The sequence below is a fragment of the Mesoplodon bidens genome (assembly GCF_964165515.1).
Source record: "Mesoplodon bidens genome assembly, chromosome: 1".
NCBI classification, from domain to species: domain Eukaryota; kingdom Metazoa; phylum Chordata; class Mammalia; order Artiodactyla; family Ziphiidae; genus Mesoplodon; species Mesoplodon bidens.
The window spans coordinates 18,788,090-18,807,044 of NC_138176.1; the positions used below are offsets into that span (position 1 = coordinate 18,788,090).

General features: G+C 43.6%; 1 pseudogene across 1 annotated transcript; it reads right to left on the bottom strand.

The window, feature by feature from the left end:
• Window positions 1–569: 569 nt before the first annotated feature.
• LOC308615150 (lathosterol oxidase-like) lies at window positions 570–1,535 on the bottom strand (annotated as a pseudogene). The gene has a single exon. The product of its transcript is annotated as a lathosterol oxidase-like (transcript).
• Between the last annotated feature and the right edge of the window lie 17,420 nt (window positions 1,536–18,955).

An 18,955-nucleotide genomic window follows, 5' to 3' on the forward strand; every position in this document is an offset into this window, starting at 1 on the left:
TTTTCTATGTGTAGGAAGACAATAATTTTATAACACCTGCTATTAATCAGGTCACTGAGCTACTAATACATTATATCATGATTTATTTTCACACTGATTTTTCCACTTCAACAAAGTACAAGCAGTTGTTATCATACCAATTCTGAGTACTTAATCATTCCTGAAACAAGGAACCGTCTTCATATTAGTACTTCTTTGTTATGGTGTTTAGTCTTGATATCATTAAGCACAATGAATTTTACTTAATGAATATGGATGAATTAAGGCAAAAGGACATAACCTAGTCCCCTCAATAATTTATCCTCTACCTTTTAAAAAAATGTTGTTGAGGCTATACAAATTACAGATCTACTGGCTGGAAAGACAACTTCTCCCTTAGACCAACATTCAGTATTTTGAGCACGAGGTTAAAGTCATGGCGTTCGTGGCATGTTCCCTTGTTCTACCATTATGGTCGTTCCTCACCTATACCCATAATACTGATTTTCAAATGATATTGTTCACTTGCTCTGCATCCTGGCTGTAGATTATTTTCCTTGATTAAAAATATTTAATATTTGGGTAATAATCTACTCAATCTTTGTAAACTCTCCATTGAATAATTTTTCATTTTTACAACCACTTACCGCATGGCTGTTGTGCTTTTCTTCTGTCATCTTCTTCACATAATTAAGTGGTCTGTTCCCTTCAAAGGAGGAGGGATTTTTGAATAAGCCTCCAATTCTATCCCACAATGTGAAATACTGTCCATAGTTATAGTCAAAGAGCATGTGGTGGTCTGTATGATGAGCTGAGCCATTAATAAATGGCCTGAATATATGGGGAACACGAAAATCACCATCATGAATAGAAATTGTCCAGATATTGACCAAGATGTACAAACCTAAATAAACTACCTTGTGTAATGGGAAGATAAATGGGTGTATGTGGTAAGGTAGACCCTGAAGGAAGCCATCCAGAAGATGAAAAGCATGACTTGCAAATGGAGTTGGAATCTTCCAGATATGATGAGGTTTGTGTAAGCGCTAATATACAAGTCTATGATGAAGGTCTCTGTGAATCCAGCAGATCAGAACGTTAGTGAAAAAGAGAAAGGACAGTACACTAGCAATGAATCAAAACCAGCCATATGGAAACTCCTCCATGGTGTCATATAGTTTGCTGTAACCTCTCACCTCTAGCAGGAACACTGAGACCATGGGGATGCTTATCCATGACATTGACTGGACAGAATGCATAATCTCTTGATAGACTTGGTTCTTTAAAAATTGTGAGTGTTTCATTAATGAATGATCATAGACAAAATAATAACTCAGTGTTGCGAATAAGAAATAAAGGATATAAGCACCGAGATTTGTTATAATCAGGAAACTGACAGCTTGTTGGAAGATGCTGTCCTCTGGCCATGTGGCTGGATATATGTATGGTGTAAAAAAATAATAATCTGCAGCCTTGAGTACAAGATCCATCTTAGCCCCTAGAGAGGGTCTGCTGCCCGCTGCCGATTAGGTTCCTGCGGGGCCCCGGCTGCTCCAGCTACTCTCTATTACTTTTTGATTGTCTCTTGTGTTCACTGAAGTACTCCTAACACCTAGAACAGTGCCTGCCACAAAAACTGTTGGATAAATATATGTGAGATATATGAATGAGTAATTGGTGAGAGATCTCACAGTAAGAATGAAACTTAGTCCAAAAACTAAGCTGTGAAAGAGGTATATGTTTCTTTATTTTTCTATAACTAAGTTAAATTCCTATTTTGAGAACCATCCTGTGCAATTCAGGGTCTACAAGCCTGAGAATACATCTGTCTCCAGGATCATCCCCTACCCACACTGGCATCTTCTGGGACAGCCTCATTCCCCAAGATTGCAGGTATAGGAGTCCATCAGGCAGGATGCAGCTAGGTTACCTCCCTTTCCAGCAGGGATTCTCCTTGAAACTTCCCTGCCTTCCAGTGTGCAGGGGTCCCTGCCAGGCAAGGCTGAGGGATAGCTGTGAGGCTGTTTGAGATCCTCTCTGCCTGGACACACAGCTGGTGGCTCCTTCTCTGGAGTCCTACAACCTACCCAGGTGTTGCAGACTGACACAGGACAATTGGATTGTTCCCAGTACTTGACTCTCGTTCTCATCCCCCGACTGCCCGCTTTTTTAGCTAGCTGTAGTGGGAAGAGCAGAGGCTTGATCCAATAGCCACAAGTTCAAATTCAGGTTCTTATCAACCTAGCTGTATGATCTTGGACAATTCCTTTCCCTCTCCTGAGCCTCACTTTCCTTACTGGTAGTGTTATGGGGGTGAACAAGTATAATGCCTATGTCCCCCCAAAGTCTACTGGCCCTCTTGTCCCTATGTGTTGAGGCTGTTCTGACCTCAACATAAAAATGAAGCAGTTTTGTACTTCGGATGATCACCACCCTGCCTACTCCTACCCTCACCCCCACTCACTCTACTCCAGCCTTCACGGTCAACTCGGCATTTCTCTAATGCTCCAAGCATGTTCCCATTCCAGGGTCTTTGCGTTTTCTGTTTCTCTGCCTGGAATGCTCTTCTCCTAGACACCGGCAGGGCTAGCTCCCTCATTGCCCTTAGTTTTTGATGAAAACTCACTTCTTGCAGGAAGACTTCCTGGCCTGCCTCAACACCCCTCCTCTTCCCCCTCACATACCACCCGCCCAGTCTGTCTCCTTCCTTGACCTAGGTTTGCCCCCAGCTTGTATCACTACCTAACATCTGCCATCCTTCTTCATCATGTGTCTTCCCCACCATAATATCAGCTACAGGAGAACAGATTTTGATCTGTTGAGTGTGCTAGTGTAGCCCCAGCACCCAGAATGCTTTGCAAGATGTTGTGGGGCTTTCCTGGTGGTGCAGTGGTTGAGAGTCCTCCTGCCGATGCAGGGGACACGGGTTTGTGCCCTGGTCCAGGAAGATCCCACATGCCGCGGAGCAGCTGGGCCCGTGAGCCATGGCCGCTGACCCTGCACGTCCGGAGCCTGTGCTCCGCAACGGGAGAGGCCACAACAGTGAGAGGCCCGTGCACCACAAAAAAATAAAATAAAATAAAATAAAAGATGTTGTGAAAATATTTGTTGAATGAATGAATGAATGAATGAATGAATGATGTGGGGAATGGGGAAAGTCTATATTGTCTGGCTTGTCATATTCACTGTCTGCTTTCTGGGCTCAACCCTGGTGGGGATTTCCCAGCCTGTGAGAAGCCAGTTTCCTCCTCCCCTGCATCTTCCCAGCCCCAGATCTTCGATGTCTCATCAGCTCCTTTGAATTTGCATGCCCCACACGAGGAGGTCAGCCCCAAAGCGCCTAGAGTTCCGGAAAAGGCAAACTTTAAAAAAACTTTTTTTTTTTGCTTCCTGTCTGCATAAAGTGCAGAGGCTGCCCGAACAGCAGTGCGATGGGTAACAAGTGTGCAGCGCTGATGGCAGTCCCGTCCGTGGTAGGTGCTCAGATGCCTGCTGAGAGGAGCCACTAGGGAAGATGAGATTCAGAGGTGTTACCTCAGCTCACAGCTCCAGCCTGGGAGTGAGGTACCGTTCAAATGTCATGTTTCGGAATCTGAACACACTCCACTCCACCTTCTTTTAGGATTTTTTTTTTTTTTTTTTTTTTTTTTTTTTGCGGTACGCGGGCCTCTCACTGTTGTGGCCTCTCCCGTTGCGGAGCACAGGCTCCGGACGCGCAGGCTCAGCGGCCATGGCTCACGGGCCCAGCTGCTGCGCGGCATGTGGGATCTTCCTGGACCGGGGCACGAACCCGTGTCCCCTGCATCGGCAGGCAGACTCTCAACCACTGCGCCACCTGGGAAGCCCTTCTTTTAGGTATTAAAAGCTCATCAAGGAAGGGAGAAGTAGAATCTGGAGGAATTGGTATATGCATAGCTGTTGTAAATCCCTGCCCACCCATCTGTCTCTACAGGGCAAACCCTGAGCATTGTTTATAACGTGCAAGGGGGTCCAGTAGAGGTGTTGACACGACACATAGAGGACGAGGGCTTTGTCATTTTCTTCTGCACTTGACACGGTTGCTTAAACGTGCTAAGGCAAGCAACAGCGTAACTTAAGATGTTGGGTTTGTTTGGGGCCTGATTAGCAAGTGGTCTAATAAATTGGGACTGGTTTGTTCTAACTCTCTACTCACCTCCAACTTGCTGTGTGACCTTGAATGACATTCCCAGCCTCTCTGAGCCTTAGGCTGATCCTCTGCAAAGATCATCCACTGGCAAATTACAATATCTAGTGGTTTTCAAAGGCTGGGCTACTGCTCAGTGCCTTTACAAGGAGATGCCTGAGATGTAAAAGCCTTTGTGTACAATTTGCCTGAGACCTAAAGCGGAAGTGAGAAACAGCTGAATATCTGGTGTGTCAAGTTCTCAGCAGAGATGTGAACATCTTTTGCAAAGCTTCAGGCACCGATGGCTTCCTGTCGGTACTTTACATCTGAATGCCCAGCTCAGTTGGACTTGTCAGTTTCCATTTCTCCCTTGTCAGTGGGAGGATCAGAGGACTCATGTGAGGAAGCCAGACTCCATCCTTGACCTTCTTCTCTACACATGCCTAGTCACCAGTTTTGAGCAATTCCCTGTCCTAAATTGCCTCCAAGCCACCCACTTGTCTCCATTCTCCTGGACACCACCCTGACCCAACTCCCCACCCCAACCAACGCCCTCCTGCAATAGCCCCCTATCCTGTGTCCTCCCAGGTTTGCAGAGCAGCTAGAGTGATGGTTGGAGCTAGACTAGGATCACCGCCCCCCTCTCCCGCTCCAGCTGCTTAAGCTCTTCAAAGCCTCTCCACCGCTCTCCTATAAAGTCCCAATTCTTCCTTTAACTCTCACCGCCTTCTGTGTTCATCTCTGCAGCCCTTCTGCCCCCTGCACTTTATAACCCTTCCCCACATCTATCCCTCACACGTGCTGTGCTTCTGTTTGGAACCAGCATCTTTCCCATCTTCACTTGGGGAACTCCCACTTGGTCCTTAGGCCTCTCGATTTGGGAGGCACTTTCTCCCCCCAGTTTCCCTGATCTACTCCCTCTGGCTTAGGCTGAGATTTCTCCTCCTGTGCTAACTGATTAACTGGAGGCATCTGCCTGGAATGCTAGTCTGAGAAGGTTTTGGAGACCAAGGTGAGTGAGAAAGAGAGCTGTGAATGGTTGAAGGCATTTGCAACGGAAGGAGGGGTGTGTGTGTGCAGTTAAGCCTTCACCACCTGATATGACCCCTCCCCTTGCCTATGTCTAGCTCCCTCCTCCCCACCCACCCCCCATGAAATCCTCTGAATGCTTCTGCTAACACTGATCTCACCTTCTCCAAATGCCTTTGTGTAGAATCAAAGCCACAGAGCTAGCCCTACATTCTTCCATAATTGCGTTAAGCATCATTTCTGTCTCGAGGCTGGATGCTCCTAGGAAGTAAGAAACTTCTAATGGAGTCTTCTCTGTTCCCCATCCAGCAGGGCTGGAAAATAGTTGCTGACAGCTGGATGGTTGCTTGCAGCCCTTGGCTCTGGCTTCCCAGTACCCTGTCGATGGTCACGTGTCCTCTTCCCCACAGGCTCTAAGACCCCGTGCTTCCAGTGCTCTGATCTCATCTCCTGCTGTAGCCTGTCTGTGTCATGCTTGAGCTTCTCATGGTTCCCCCACTTCCCACTGTTCAAGTTCATTTCAAATGTCACCTCCTGGAAGACCCTTGCCTGACTATCCTGCTCCTTTATGACTCTCTAGAAAGTTACCCTGCTTTACGTTCTTTAGACCATGTGTCTTCTTTTGCTGTGTTTCCTTTTTTCTTATTGTCTGGCTGCCCCACCCCCATGCCCCCCAGATATAAACTCCCACATTTTGTCTGTCTTGTTCTCACTGTATCCCCAGACCAGGCACTGTGGCTGAATGGATGGATGAGTGAGTGAATGAATGAATGAACGAATGAGCAAACACCTGAGGAATGGGCTGTCTGTCACTGAGACTGACCCAGTAGGGGGCATCTTTTACCAGACTGTTAATTTCCCAGGCCTTTGGAATTATAGCATCTGGCTCTGCACATCCAGGAGAATTGTAGATGGCCTCTTGCTTTCCGGGAGAAAGCAGTGGAAAGAAAGAAAAGAGAAAGAGAGAGAAAGAGAGAGAGAGAGAGAAGGAAATGGTTGCTGGATTTGAATGTGCACTGGGCCACCTGAAAGGCAAAGGAGCCATCAGCCACTGTTCTGCTCCCCAGCTTCTCCCGCTCCTGGAAAGAAAGGAGGCTGGGAAAGTGTCCCTTCCGGTGGCCATATTTGCTGAAAAACAATAAGCCACGTTTCACAGCTGACGCACCAGAAGGGAACAAATACCCCTCTGACGGGCTTCTGAGCCTTGGACTTGAGAATCCCCTGAAGATGTTAAGGGAGTTTAATATTTCCCAGCAGAAAGTGCTTTTGGAGAAAGGAAACAGGGAGGGAGGGAAGCATTTTCCTATATCCTTTATGGTCTTAACAAACCAGGCCTGTTCCTTCGGTGAATGCTTTGCTTTTTTTTCTGCAGTTTATTCTCAAAGACTGTTCAGTGATGCTCAAAGGCTGTCTTTCCTCCAGGACCAGGCAGAGAGCTTCTTAACCTGAGATAGCTGTTTGTTGCTAATATTTTTTACTGTGATAAGTTTGGAAAATACCAAAAAGCAGAATTTTAAGGAAATTAAAACAATCTATATTCCCAGCACTCAGAGGTAAATCTCCAGGCTTTTGCTTCTCTCATATATTCTTATGAAATTTGGGAACATGTCATATATACTGCTTTCTCATTTGACAATATGTCATAAACCATCATGAACATTCTTACTTAAGAGACATTGTTTTTGCCTTCTTACTACAGAATAATATACTTTTGCTATAGAGAACTAAAAAAAATAAAATGAACAAAAATACCCAGATAGCACAGAGAAATTTTAAAAATCTGTAATTTTACAATTCAGAGGTAATCACTATAGAATATGTACCTAACTATTCTTTAAAAGCATATTCCTAATATATATAAAATATAATTATATATAAAAGCTATTCTTAAAAGGATAAAAATTGAGCCATGTTGTATATTCAGTGAGGCCAGGGAAATAGTCTCTCATCATATGACCATTTAAAATCAAGTACATTTCATATATAACATGATTATTATGTGATGGAATATGGCAGTAGCTCCAGTGAAACTTATTTAAATCACCTTCTCCCTTGCTTTTCTCTACTATGGAGCCTGAAAAGTGAAAAATACTCAGCTTCCCTTGTTGCTGAGGGTGGTCATGTTATTTATTCTGATCAATAGGACAAAGGCAGTTACCTGAGAAAGCCTTCTCTTCCCAAATAAAAAGACAATAACTTAAAAAAAGAAGACTTTTTGCCATTTACACTACCATTTCTTTTTTTTTTTTTTTACGCTACCATTTCTTTTTCCTCTTGGACGTGATGCCTAGAATGCAGCAGCCATTTTGAAAATATGAGGACAAAATCCACAAGCAAAGGAGAGTATAGCAGGAAAATAGTAGAAACTGTTGATGATTTTCATGATAACTTCTCTAGCTCTGAACTGGAGTGAGAAAAATATGCTCCATACTTGTTTAAACCACTATTTGTGAGTTTTACTGTTACTATCTGTGATTGCTCTCCTAACTGATTTGAGATGTGTATAAAATCCAGCATTATACAAGTCTGCCCTTTATCTCTCCATGCTCCCTGCAAAATTACCAACTCTCATATTTGAACTTGGTGGGGCCATGTTCACACTAATATGCTTAATCCAGGAAGGTACCTATTTCAGATGTTCATTTCAGTGGGAGTTCATAACATCTGGCTATCTTCACTCAATTATTTTTATGTAGGTTTGTAATTTTTCTGTCTTCAAACCCCCTTCAGTGACCAACTTACCATCCCAAGTCAAGAGCTGAGCTGTATATTTCTGTGTACCAACCCATAGCACAGTGCTTTGTGAAAGGTAGGTACTCAATAAATGAGTGGTTTGATTGTCTGATTTTAATTCTCTGATTTCTTGGTTACAGAATGTGTAAGAATTGCTGAGACTATTGATTTAGACATCTTTACAGAATGCACGAACACAAAACGATGTTTGTTTTTTAAAATGCTAAGCAGAGTGGTCAAAATGACCCTACTGTACTCTTTTGTTTAAGGAATATTTCCAGCTGCCCATCATCCATCATTTAATTATTGTTACCTGAAATATATCTCACTCCAGTGGTAAGATGAACCTTTTGAAAGAAAGGTTTTGTTTGAAAAGATCTGGAAATGATTAGTGAGGCAGCTATGGCACTGCTCATATCTTCTCCTGATAACAAATGGGAGATGGTCAATTAGTTGAACTATGCTTGGTCATATGGTCTCTTGTAATTGAGGGTCTGGTGTTCTTGCCTGTCTGAGCAAGCGGTGGGTCAGCAGGGAGCCTCACGGCAAGGCAGACAAAGAGGGAAGTGGGTAGTGTGGTTGCCCAAGAAGTCTTCAGAACAAATTGATCCGAACTGTTTGTGGTTCCAAAAGTCACCATGTAGCTGTCCTTGGTGTGTCATTGGGCAATGGTTGGGGGTGGGGGTGGGAATCTTGACCTCTGCCTGTCCACTTCCAGCAGCAGGATGAGAGCCAACTGTTCAATGAGTATCTTCAGTTCATGTCTTGTTTGCCTGGCTCAATCCATCTTCTTCATCCATGGGGACCAGCACAACAAGGAAGAAATCACTTGAGAGGTTAGTCTTGTTGGCTTCTCCCTGGTGGGAGCTAAAAGCCAAGGCCACTTGGTGACTGTAGGAGCCGAAGGGGCTTTGGCCTCACAGCCCATTAGGTGAATCAATTGAGCAAGAGAAGAACAAGGACAGCCAGTGGCTGGGATCCAGGAAGACGAGGTGCCAGGGGGAGGATGAAGCAGGAGAGAGGCCTCAGGGCTTAGTTGGAAAGAAGAGAACAGAGAAACAAATTCTGTTATGCTCCTTCATCCCCCGAACTAATTGTCCTTAAGAAGTAAAAGTTCATGTTTAACGGACTCTCCTTTATGCAGAGACCACATTTATGGAAACACCGTAAGTCATTTTCTTATAGAGGCATCAGGAGAGGGTCCACAAGAAGTAAAGGAGGAAGATGCTGGCTGGGTTAGAAAGGATCATGGATGTCTGCACATAAAGGGATTTGGAGGTCACTTGGCTACCAACTGCCTTTTATGGAAACGCTCAAGGGAGGGAGAGGGGCGTGCCCAAGGTCATACGGGTTCAGGGTGCAACCTGGCTTTTTTATGCCAGGCCTGGTGATCCTTTTCCACATCTCTTCCAAGCCTCCTTTTATATTTCCAGTGGGAAACAGCTCCCCACTCCCCTTCAGGCTCTGGGTTCTAATTCCTGTGCTCTGCAAATCCCTTTTCCTTCCCCTCCCATCCTCTGCCCATTGATGACCTTCCTTAATAAGGGAAAAGGGAATAAGTATAGAGCCCAGAGGTGGCTTGGTGCCTGGGGATTGGGTGAGTGGTTATACAAGCAGAGCATTTACAGGGAAATGAACATTATCTAAGATTCAGTTTGCTGACCATGACACCCCAGACAGGAGTGTCTCCATCTTGGGCCTAGAAATTTATTTCAACATAAGAAAGATCTTATTAGCCTCATTTAAAGAATAAAGAAAATGAGGCACCATGAAGGAAAGCGCTTTGCTCAAGGTCACAATGGTCGTATGTAACTGAATAGGGGACCCTGATTGACTCTACTGCAGCTTGTGGCTTCAGCATAGAAGAGAACAGCTTAGTTCGGTGCAGAATTAATTTATTTACATTGCTTCCAATGTAAACTGGGAGGTCAGTAGCATCTTTTTCATGTGTAAGGAAGTATGGAAGTCCCTGGGTGTTAGTGGACCTCAGGCACTTTGATTGTTGGGGTCCTCAGAGAAACAGGTGCTAAAGGAGTGGATGTGGATGAGATTTATCAGGGGTAACACTTCTGAAGGATAAAGGGCGAGTGAGCGGAAGTAGGCAGGCCTTGGACCAGGATGCAGGTCTGAATCCTGTGAAAGGAGAGAGGGAAGGGAGCATTGGGTAGGAAGAGCCTCAGACCACAGTGCAGCTCTGGAACGTCTCTGCTGGACTGATGGAGGGATGCCCCAGGGGGCAGGAAAGGACTGGCTCTAGGGCCGCCGTTGTGCCCAGCCCCTAGCCAACAGCAGCCTGGGGGAAGTGTGGCCTTGGTGGGAATGTGCGGTGGTCCAAAGAGGCGCACCTAGAGGCTGTCAGTCAACCATGCTTCTGCAGCAGGTTCTCTTGAAGGTGAAGCTGAGCTGTGCACCTCTGTGGCTGCCACGACATGCAGTGTTTGCCTGCACACCCTGTGTCAGGTTCCATGCTCGGCCTGGAGGCTACAGAGATCTGAAGAACATTGTTCCCATCCCCCAGGGAGCTCATGATCTAGATGGGAAGACCACACATGCACACCTGAGCGAGGGAATGTGTGTTAAATAATGGCAGAGGTAATAATAACAGGTGAGTGATGGAGCAGTTTGAAATCGTGGGGAGCGATGTGTGCTGGTGGTTCAAAGAGGGATCCCTGGAGGAAAGCTTGGGATGTTCCCGTTAGGCAATATGATGGACGTGTGTGCCAGGTGTTCTGCATCGTTTCAGCCTTCCCCATGCCCACGTGATGCCTCCATCCTTTCAACATTCACCAAGTACCTACCAACCATGAGACTCCATGTCAGGAACAGTAATTATGTGGGTCATCAACAAGCTTATAATATTGAAGGGCCTTGTAGTCTGATGAGTCATTTCAAAAAACTAACCTGTAGAAGTATGTGTGACTTTTTGTGGGGCTCCTAACAACGGAAGTCCTGCTAATATCCATGGTGAGGCACAACAGTGGCAAAGCCATTCACTTCACTACCGTATATCTGTTAAGCTCTGTGAAGCACGATGTGGTGGTAGGAAGTCTTTTCTTTCCATTCATCATAAAAAAAAATAGAAAAAAACATATACATAGAAAAAAACATGCAAAAATAGAATAACAAATCATATAATAGACCATGAACACACACATCAACCAGCTTCAACAATTAGCAGCTCACGGCAAATATTGTTTCACCTTTAGCCTCATCTAGCTCCACCATCTTGTATTATTTTGGAGCAAATCCCCAACATCATATAATTTCACTGGTGAATATTTTAGTATATATCTCTGAAGAATAAGGATGCTGTTCTTCTTTTAAGACATATCCACAATACTAGTATCACACATTTAACTTTCCTGAACCTCAATTTTCTTATCTGTCAAATGGGCATAATGATATCTATCCTGCAGGGCTGTTAGAGTTTTATATAGAGTGCTTAGTCTAGTAGCTAACCACAGTCATGTTCATATTATAATGTGTATGATCTTTGCTAGGCAATGTGGAGGAAAATAAAAGAACCCCAAAGCATGATTTCTGACCCCAGACTTTCCAGTCTAATTAGAAAAACTAAGAAACATATTAGTTGTGTGTGTTAGTTCTGCTTTCATAGGACACTTTGCATGGGAAATGATATTTAGTGAATTTCTGCCATGAAATGCAGTGACATTTTCATATGTTCAGGATCTATATCAAGGGAGAAATGCTTACTTAAATAATTAGTCTCAGTAACAAAGGACCAAACAGAATCCCAATTCTTGAATTGCCCAATTCTTCTTCTTTTGAATAGAATTAAATTAAATTACCTGAATTTTTTAACACTCAACACATATATTCTTTCTTTCTTACACAATCTACACATAACATCACACAAACATATAAAATCTGTCTTGCATACACACAGGTCTTGCATCTTTTTTTAAACACTTTTGACTTGGTTATGTGGTAGCTTTTATAATTTCCAATTACTGACCTTTTGAGTTGAATTTTGTCAGTCTTATCAGTTCATATTATTACTAACGGTCTTTATGTCTCAAGATCTGTATTAATTCCCTCAGAGTACTGGCCATTCATATAAAATTCCCTGGACAATTATTCAGCAGCAGGAAGTGTTTTTATTCTGGTAGCAAACACTATTTCATGCTAATACCCTTGTGTCTCAGGGTTTGTACAAGTACAAAGAAGAAAAGGCACTGAATTCAATAGCTTGGCCTTTCCTTTTATTTTCTGTCAGCAATTTTCAGTTGGTTTTTTCCTTGTAAGCCATTTGGAAAATGAGCAATTTTTATTTTCTGAATGATACCAAGCTTCAAATAATATAAATTACAGGGGTCAGTGCTTAGGAATCGTGATGAAAACTCAACAACAAAAAAACAAACAACCTGATTTTAAAATGGGCAAAGGGCTTGAATAGACATTTCTCCAAAGAAGATGTACAAATGGCTAATAAGCACATGAATGGATGCCCAGCATCGCTAATCATTAGGACAATGCAAATCAAAACCACAATGAGATACCGTCTCTTACCCATCAGGATGGCTACTATGAAAAAAACAAAACAAAACAGACAAAAAAATCCCAGAAAATAACAAGTGTTTGGGAGAATGTAGAGAAATTGGAACCCTTGAACGCTGTTAGTGGGAATGTAAAATGGTACGGAAAACAGTATGGCAGTTTCTCAAAAAATTAAACATAGAATTATAACATGATACAGCAATTCCACTTCTGGGTATATACCCAAAAGAATTGAAATCAGGGACTCAGTGAGATATTGTACACCCATGTTCATAGCAGCATTATTCACAACAGCCAAAGGATGGAAGCAATCCAAGTGTCCATGGATGGATGAATGTATAAACACAATGTGGTATATACATACAATATTGTACAGCCTTAAAAAGGAAGGAAATTCTGACACAGGCTACAACATGAATGCACCTTGAAGACATTAATGCTAAGGGAAATAAGCCAGTTACAAAAGAACAAATACTGTATAATTCCACTTACATCATGACTACCTAGTGTAGTCAAACTCACAGAGACAGAAAGTAGCACAATGGTTTCTAGGGCCTGGGAGGCGGGGAAATGAGGAGCTGTTGTTTAATGGGTAGAGTTCGAATTTTGCAAGATGGAAAATGTTCTGTGGAGGGATGGTGGTGATGTTTGCACAATAATGTGAATGTACTTAATGCCACTGAACTGTACACTTAAAAATGATGATAATGATAAATGCTGGAGAGGGTGTGGAGAAAAGGGAACCCTCCTGCACTGTTGGTGGGAATGTAAATTGATACAGCAACTATGGAGAACAGTATGGAGGTTCCTTAAAAAACTAAAAATAGAATTACCATATGACCCAGCAATCCCACTACTGGGCATATACCCTGAGAAAACCATAATTCAAAAAGAGACATGTTCATTGCAGCACTATTTACAATAGCCAGGACGTGGAAGCAACCTAAATGTCCATTGACAGATGAATGGATAAAGAAGATGTGGCACATATATACAATGGAATATTATTCAGCCATAAAAAGAAACGAAACTGAGTTATTTGTAATGAGGTGGATGTCTGTCACACAGAGTGAAGTCTGTCACACAGAGCGAAGTAAGTCAGAAAGAGAAAAACAAATACCGGATGCTAACACATATATATGGAATCTAGAAAAATAGTACTGATGAACCAAGTGGCAGGGTAGGAATAAAGACACAGATGTAGAGAACGGACTTGAGGACACAGTGGGGGGGAGGGGAGGCTGGGACAAAGGGAGAGAGTGGCATGGACATATATACACTACCAAATGTAAAATAGATAGCTAGTGGGAAGCAGCCGCATAGCACAGGGAGATCAGCTCTGTGCTTTGTGACCACCTAGAAGGGTGGGGTGGGTGGGTGGGAGGGAGATGCAAGAGGGAGGGAATATGGGGATGTATGTATACATATAGCTGATTCACTTTGTTATACAGCAGAAACTAACACAATATTGTAAAGCAATTATACTCCAACCTAGGTGTAAAAAAACAAACAACAAAAAAAAACCCCAAAAAACAAATAAACAAAAAAATGATGATGATGAAGGGAAAGGGGGAGGGGCAATATAAGGGTAGGGGATTAAGAGGTACAAACTATTATGTTTAAAATAAGCTATAAGGATATATTGTATAATGCAGGGAATATAGCCAATATTTTATAATAACTATAAATTGTGAATTATATATGGTATACCTATAACTTATGTAATATTGTGCATCAACTATATTTCAATAGAAATTTTTTAAAATAGTAATAATGGTAAATGTTATGCTATATGTATTTTACCGTAATTAAAAATTTAAAAAATCTGTAGTAAAAATGAGTCATGATGACAATACTAATATAGACTTTAATATACCAGGAGCTGGTTTTTGGTTTTGGGGTGGTTTTTTTTTTTTTTTTTTTTTGGTTTTATTGGGTCTTAGTTGCGGCACTCAGGATCTTAGTTGTGGCATGCAGGCTCCTTAGTCGCGGCATGCAGGCTCCTTAGTTGCGGCATGCATGCGGGATCTAGTTCCCAGACCAGGGATGGAACCCAGGCCTCCTGCATTGGGAGCATGGAGTCTTACTCACTGGACCACCAGGCAAGTCCCATCCAGGAGCTGTTTTTAGAACTTTACGTAAGTTAACTCACTTGATCCTCACAATGACCCTATGAGCACCATTATTATCCCCATTTTACAGATGAGAAAGCTAAGGCACAAAACGGTAGAGTGATGTGACCGTGGTCATATAGCCTATAAGTGGCAGAGCTGCGATTTGAAGACAGGCCATCTGGCTCCAGAGTCTGTGGTTTCAGGGACCTAATCCCAGTACATAGACACACTGAGGAGGCACTGAAAGTTTATATTCAAGGCAGGATTGCCTTGAGTACTCAACGATCAACTGTTGAAATGAGAAGAGGCTAAGAACATAGTGCACACTCGCTTGTGTGAACAAAAAGCCTTCAGAAGGAGTTGTCTGGACCGACTACTACTAGATGGATTGTCTTGAGAAGCGGGGAGCCAGGGCTTGAAGCTCTGTGGGCCGCAGAGTTGTCGGGAACCTCCAGTGGACACCAGGACTGAGAAGGTATATTGCCAACATTTATTGTGAGCTTGGCATGTGCCACATTCTGTTCTAAGAGTTTACATATCTTAACACAGCCAATGCTTAGAGCAGCCCTACGGAGCACTTCTGTTTTAACGACGAGGAGATAGGGGAATTCCCTGGTGGTCCAGTGGTTAGGACTCTGCACTTTCACTGCTGTGGGCCCAGGTTCGATCCCTGGTGGGGAAACTAAGATTTCGCAAGCTGCGCCATGCAGGCCAAAAATAAATAAACAAATAAAGATGAGTAGAAGGGTGGAGTGCTTAAGGAACCTGCCCAAGACCACACAGCTAATGGTGCTACAGAAGCCAGGAGTTGTCATATCCAAGCACGATTGCTGGAGTTTTAATCCCTTTATGTGAAATGGAGTTGACGATTGCTGGCTCTGAAAGGTTTGTCACGATGAAAATAAATATGAGAGGACTTTGGAAAGCAGGTAGAACAATTCCAAAGTGGACCAGCATTTGCCTTTTGCTGGTTCTAAGTTTGGGCCAGAATTCTCTGATCTCCTCTTACTTGTTGAAAATTCTTTTTTTTTTTTTTTTTTTCTGTACACGGGCCTCTCACTGTTGTGGCCTCTCCCGTCGTGGAGCACAGGCTCCGTACGCACAGGCTCAGCGGCCATGACTCACGGGCCCAGCCGCTCCGCGACATGTGGGATCTTCCCGGACTGGGGCATGAACCCGTGTCCCCTGCATCGGCCAGCGGACTCTCAACCACTGCGCTACCAGGGAAGCCCCAAAAATTCTATTTTTGAGAATCTTAAGCCTGAGCGTCCCCTTCAGGGACACTTAGGAAAGCCCCATCCCAGGACCAGGTCCTCAGAAGATGCCTGCAGTAGGGAAATAACCCTGGTCATAGGAGCCAAATTCTCTGCTCAGTAGCTGACAGGTGCCATCAACCATCTCAGGACAGACAGCCTCAAGGAAGTTAAAAGTAATGGCACTTGTACCCTTCTCTGAAGGCAGCAGAGCACACATACCTAAAAGCAAGGAGGCATACATGTGAATATATGTAAACAGATATGTATTCTCACAGATATGTATGAGCACGAACCTAGATGCATACATGTTATATATGCACACATGCACACAAATGATTTTGGGAGTGCTAGAAAAATCACTGAAGGAAGAATGTGAATAAGTGGCAGCTTGTCAGAAACAGAAAAAATGAATCTAAGAAGAAAGTGGTAACATGAAATAACAGAAAGTTCATGGGCGTTGGAGTCAGATGATCTTAGCCTCAAGTTCCTGCTCTGCCGCATATTAACTGTGTGACCTCAAGCGAGCTGGTTAACCTCTCTGAGTTCTACTCTTTCATCCTGTGAAATGGGTATAAGTATTCCTACCCTACAGGTTTTTGTGAAGAGAAAATGTGACAGGGAAAGCATCTATGTGGGACCTGGTCACCTATCTGGTAGGTGCCAATAAATATTGTATTTTTTTCCACTAAGATGAACATACTGATAAGTGCTTGCCTCGTTCTGTATCCTGGTGCCCAGTAATCCCTGGTGCTCTGATGCAGGAGGAGATCTAAAGATAACCTTTCATTTTCCAGAAGTGGATCTTATAGATGGCTCAGAGTTTTGAGGTGCCTGGGACTAGCTTGGGTCTGCTTCCTAACCTTAGAGAGATTTTCTAACTGAAATTTTCTGACAGAGTTTTGCTTGCTGTGAACTGAATTCTACAGGTAACGTGCCCAAGGAAACCAAATAAAGTTGGCATGGTCTTGGCGCAGTGAATCAAGATCCAGAGCCATGAGACCCCTGGCTGGTTCCAGAGCTCCGGCATGCCCACACCCCTGCTGTTCGCGCTGTGATTCCTACTCCCAGGTAAGAAGTACTTTGCCCTGGAATCTCTACATGGGAGGTGAGCTGTGTCCGGGCCCATCTCCTGTGCTCACCTGGCCTGCTTGGTCTCATCTCCCCCCATGGAGATCTTTGCCCTCCTGCTTCTGGGAGGATCCCTCTCCCGTGGTGCAGGACTGTGCTCTTTGGTTGGGGCTGGACAGGTGATAAGAAGCTGGATGGGTTCTCTAGCTCTGTCCCTGGTTGATATCTTTCTCACACCATTCCACTCAGAACATCTGTTCATATTGTTTGTCAGGTGACCGCAAGGGTTTGGTTGAAACATTCCTGGCCACGGGACAAACTGGGAACTTGGCCAGCCTTTCAGCTGGACTCTCCCCACGTTCTCTGTTTTTTTCCTCCTGCTCTTCTCTTCATAGCTGTCTCTGCATCTTCAGACTCGCATGTTCCCTTATCCCCTTCCACACCCCATGCTGTGGATGGCCTCTTCTTCACCCAGGCCCACCCTCATCTGCAGTGCCCCCTCCAAAGTTACCCTTCCTTCCATGTGAACAGCCATGTTACTGCTCTTGGTTAGACGTTAGGAAGAAAGCAAGGTGATCTAGCCTGTGTTTGGGAATCACCTAGCTGCCTTTAAGTCAGCAATGACTGGCTCACTAGCTCTGTGCCTTATAAGATATTTAATCTTTCTGAGCCTTAAGTACAAATTTTTAAAATGCAGACAGTAACAACTATTTGTTGGCCTAATTGCCACTTTCTCCATAAATAATGCCAAATCTTTTTTTCTTTCTTTCTTCTTCTTGTTTTTTTTTTCCCTTGGACTACGCTTCCTGGAAGCCAAGTCTGAGTATGTAAGAGAAGAATAAAGCCCGTTTTGTGTGTGAAGAGCTGGAGTACAAAGAACGTAGAACTTAATTCTGGCTCAGTTCTTGGCTGGGTGACTTTTGGCAAGTTATCCAAACTTTCTTATTCTTTATGATCTTATCTTTAAAATGGCAATACAAATAATTTTTTATTTTTTCTTATTATAAGAATGTATGACAGTGCTTTATGTGTTGTGAAAATTTGTGTGAATATCATGCACAGCTACTGTTGTGATATTCTCTCTTCTGGCTAGAGAGATGTCCTTCAAAAGCTACTTCTCACACCTGCTTTGTTTCCTTCTTATTTCCCTGCTATGAGATTGTGAATTTTTGGATAAAAGGGAGTGGAGAATGTCCATAGCAGCATTATTTGTAACAGCAAAAAAGTGGAAACAATCCAAATGTCCATCAATGGATGAATGGAAAAACAAATTGTTGTATATTCTTACAATGGAATATTATTCAGCAATAAAAAGCAATGAAGTGAACCTTGAAAACATTATGGCAAGTGAAAGAAGCCAGTCACAAAAGTCAAATAGTGTATGATTCCATTTATGTGAAATGTCCAGAATAGGCAAATCGTGGGAGACAAAGTAGATTGGTGGTTGCCAAGAGCTGGCAGAGGTGGGAATGGAGGGCAGGCGATGGGGAATGACTGCTAATGAGAAGGAGTTTCTTTTTGGGGTGATGAAATATTCTAAAATTCATTCTGTACAGCTGTGTGAATATACTAGAAATCATTGAATGGTGTACTTTAAATGGGAGAATTGTATGGCACGGGAATTAATCTTCATGAGGCTGTTATATATTTTTTAAAAAGGAGTGGCGATACAACTCTGCTTTTCCTCTTTTATCCCCTGGTCTGATACCCGTAGGGAGTTCCCTTGGGGAAAGTTTGGCTGCACTTGGCCCCCTGACTTGAATCCATTTTCCGTGCGCCGTTGCTGGTTTCTCCCTTGTCCCCTTTGGACGGGACCAAATCCTCCGTGACAAAGCCCCCTTCACTGTCCTGCGGTTGGCTCCATGCACTGAGGACTCTAATAAATTCCTGCCTCCTGTGCTGTAACATGGTTTCGTGAGGGTGGGGAACTCACCTTGGTGCTCCCCCAGTGAGAGACGCCAAATAGCTATTGTTGAGTGAATGGCTGATGGGGAGGTTGGGGTATGGGGAGGGGGAATGACTGCTAACGGGCGGGGGTGATGAAATGCCCTAAAATGGATTCTGCTGATGCTTAGTGTTATTCACCTAACAAAGGGGTTCTCCTTATGTTC